Below are 3,686 nucleotides of genomic sequence, written 5' to 3' on the forward strand. Positions count from 1 at the left end.
GCACGGCTCGTTGGAAAGGCCTCAGAAAGACCTTTCGAATGACGCCGGCCTCGAGTCGCTGCGACCCCGGGAGCCGGAGCTAGGGCTCCCGGTACCCCGGCGGGTTTGAAAAATCATAACTCCCGATCCCCGAGACTTTCGGGCTCGACTCGAGTCTCGTTGGATAGGTCTCGACCGTGGCTTTCGAAAGACACCGGCCCGAAGTCTCTGCGTGCCCGGGAGCCGGTGCACGGGCTCCCGGAAGCCGGAGCTCGGACCCCCGTGGCCGTTTGCTTTGAAAGACCCTATCTCCCGAACCCGAGTCGCTGCGACCCCGAGAGCCGGAGCTAGGGCTCCCGGTAGCTCCGGGGTTTGAAAAATCGTATCTCCCGAACCCTAAGGCCCAGAGACCTTTCGAATGACACCGGTCTCGTCTCTCTAGGACGTTCCTACGCAAAGTTATAAAATTTGTCCGCCAGACGGCGCAATTTTAAAAAGAAATGGCCGTAATTCGGCGTAGGAACGGCGCAGAGAGACGCGGGTAGGCCCGCTGGAAAGCCCGCGGCCAGGCCTTTCGAACACCGCCGGCCACGGGTCTCTACTCGAGACTTTCCTGGAAGAAGTTGATGAGGGAGGCGTCCTCGCAAGCCAAGCCGAGGACGGAGCGCTTTTTTCGGATGGAAAAACCCACATTCACCGGTCCATATCTCCGGTCGTGAATTACCTAGAGAAACGAGTCACAGCTCGTTGGAAAGGCCGCGGCCAGACCTTTCGAACGCCGCCGGCCTCGAGTCGCTGCGACCCCGGGAGCCGGAGCTAGGGCTCCCGGTAGCTCCGGGGGTTAAAAAATCCTATCTCCCGACCCCGAAAGCCCAGAGACTCGAGACACAGCTCGTTGGAATGGCCGCGGCCAGACCTTTCGAACGCCGCCGGCCACGGGTCTCTACTCGAGACTTTCCTGGAAGAAGTTGATGAGGGAGGCGTCCTCGCAAGCCAAGCCGAGGACGGAGCGCTTTTTTCGGATGGAAAAACCCACATTCACCGGTCCATATCTCCGGTCGTGAATTACCTAGAGAAACGAGTCACAGCTCGTTGGAAAGGCCGCGGCCAGACCTTTCGAACGCCGCCGGCCCCGAGTCGCTGCGACCCCGGGAGCCGGAGCTAGGGCTCCCGGTAGCTCGGGGGTTTGAAAAATCGTATCTCCCGAACCCCTAGAGTCTAAGGCTCGATACACAGCTCGTTGGAAAGCCCGCGGCCAGACCTTTCCATAGACACCAGGCGGCCGGAGCTATCGACGCCGGAACGCACCGGGCGGACGCCGAGGAAGAGGCGCTTTTCTCGGATCGAAAAACACACATTCACCGGTCCGTATCTCCGCGACGGAAGTGCGCGGAGAGGCGAGACGCGGTTCTTTCGAAAGGCCCGAGGGAGACCTCTCCGACGACACATCCCTCGTCCCGCTGCGACGCCCGTAGCCGGAGGTATTCACGCTCGAATGTCCCCGGCGGGACGCCCAAGACTTAGCGTCCGTGAAGCGAGCGCCTTTCCCGGGGAGGGACTGCCGTCTTCGCGGGCACGGATCTCCGGTCCAGAGAGGTCTCCGCCCGGCCTCCACGACGACGCCGGCCTCGAGTCTCCGAGACCCGGCCTCGCGGAGACAGAGCTCCCGGTAGCCGGAACGCTCCGAGCTCCGGGCGGCCCTCTCCCGACCTCACCCCGGGTCTAGTGCACCCAGGCCCGGCCTCGCCTCCTCCGCGGACTTAGGCTTAGGGCCAGGTACCTGGCGCACCGTCTGGTCCCTGTGGGCCCGGACTTAAGCACCCCCCTCCGGGCTAAGCACCTCAGCCCGCGCCCTCCGGACGACCAAACAGCTGGTCAACCCGAAAGGACTTAGGTTTTTTTCGGCACGGCATTTTCCCCTCGGCTGGTCAACCCGTGAGGACTTAGGTTTTTTGCGGCACGGCGTCTCCCCCTCGGCTGGTCAACCCGAGGGGACTCACTCTGTCTCGGGTCAATCCGAGGGTGCTCACTCTGTCTCGGGTCAAGCCGCGGGGACTCACTCTGTCTCGGGTCAAGCCGAGGGTGCTCACTCTGGTACGGGTCCGGCCGAGGGTGCTCACTCTGGTACGGGTCCGGCCGAGGGGACTCGCTCTGTCTTCGGCCCGGCCGACGGGACTATGCCTTGGGCCAGCGCGCGCCGCCGCGGCTGGTACACCCACTGGGTCTCCCGCTCCACCGCTCCCCCGGGGGTGGGGAGGGTGGAGGGTCGAGGACTCCCCCGACAAAAGGTTGGACCCGGGGATGACTTTCAATGGATCGCAGCGAGGAGCTGCTCTGCCACTCACGACACCCCGGCCCAGAATCAGGTCGTCTACTAGTCATTTGGCACCGGGTCTCTCACAAACTTGCGGTGCGTGTCGGAAGAGGGAGGGCGCGTGTCGGGCCTCTCCCCGGTCCGGTCGCGTCAGGCTCTCCGCCGGGGGACGGGCCCCCGGCTATCCGTGGCCTATCGAGCTTCCCGCGGCGCTGCGGTATCGCTGCCTTCAGGAGGGATTCCGACTTAGAGGCGTTCAGTCGTAATCCCGCAGACGGTAGCCTCGCGCCAGTGGCTCCTCAGCCAAGCGCACGAACCAAATGTCTGAACCTGCGGTTCCTCTCGTACTGAGCAGGATTACTGTCGCAACAACACGGCATCAGTAGGGTAAAACTAACCTGTCTCACGACGGTCTAAACCCAGCTCACGTTCCCTGTTAGTGGGTGAACAATCCAACGCTTGGCGAATTCTGCTTCGCAATGATAGGAAGAGCCGACATCGAAGGATCAAAAAGCGACGTCGCTGTGAACGCTTGGCCGCCACAAGCCAGTTATCCCGGTGGTAACTTTTCTGACACCTCCTGCTTAAAACCCAAAATGCCAGAAGGATCGTGAGGCCCCGCTTTCGCGGTCCGTACTCATACTGAAAATCAAGATCAAGCGAGCTTTGCCCTTCTGCTCCGCGGGAGGTTTCCGTCCTCCCTGAGCTCGCCTTAGGACACCTGCGTTATTGTTTGACAGGTGTACCGCCCCAGTCAAACTCCCCACCTGCCACTGTCCCCGGGGCGGGTTGCGCCGCGGCCCGCGAGGGGCCGAGGGCTTGACGCCAGAAGCGAGAGCCCGCGGGGGGCTCGCCTCCCCGCCTCACCGGGTGAGTGAGGAAACGATAAGAGTAGTGGTATTTCACCGTCGGCACCAGCACGAGGCCGGGCCTCCCACTTATCCTACACCCCTCATGTCTCTTCACGGTGCCAGACTAGAGTCAAGCTCAACAGGGTCTTCTTTCCCTGCTGATTCCGCCAAGCCCGTTCCCTTGGCTGTGGTTTCGCTAGATAGCAGGTAGGGACAGTGGGAATCTCGTTCATCCATTCATGCGCGTCACTAATTAGATGACGAGGCATTTGGCTACTTATTTCTTGTTATCAACTGAAGTTGCGTTCAGTTGAGGCGCTGCCTTTTCAAAGCGCGTATGGGTCGATTTTGAAGGTGAATCTCGCCGTTCAGGTGAACAGTGTCATAGTGCGTGTATCCTCAATTACCTCTCATATACATGTCGTACGTCTTCAGTGATCCCTGCACTGCGCATAAGCATAGGTCCATCACGTCCATCGCCGTAAATCCCAGGCGCCTCAGCCCTCTTCCGGATGGTCCGAACATCAGTCCCCTACCAGAGA

General features: G+C 61.3%; 1 pseudogene; it reads left to right on the plus strand.

Moving 5' to 3' along the window:
- The first annotated feature begins 2,290 nt into the window (after nucleotides 1-2,290).
- On the plus strand, nucleotides 2,291-3,397 carry LOC130417008 (uncharacterized; annotated as a pseudogene).
- The last annotated feature ends 289 nt before the right edge of the window (nucleotides 3,398-3,686 follow it).

The sequence above is a fragment of the Triplophysa dalaica genome, unplaced genomic scaffold (genome assembly GCF_015846415.1).
Source record: "Triplophysa dalaica isolate WHDGS20190420 unplaced genomic scaffold, ASM1584641v1 Contig7, whole genome shotgun sequence".
In the NCBI taxonomy this organism is placed as follows: Eukaryota; Metazoa; Chordata; class Actinopteri; order Cypriniformes; family Nemacheilidae; genus Triplophysa; species Triplophysa dalaica.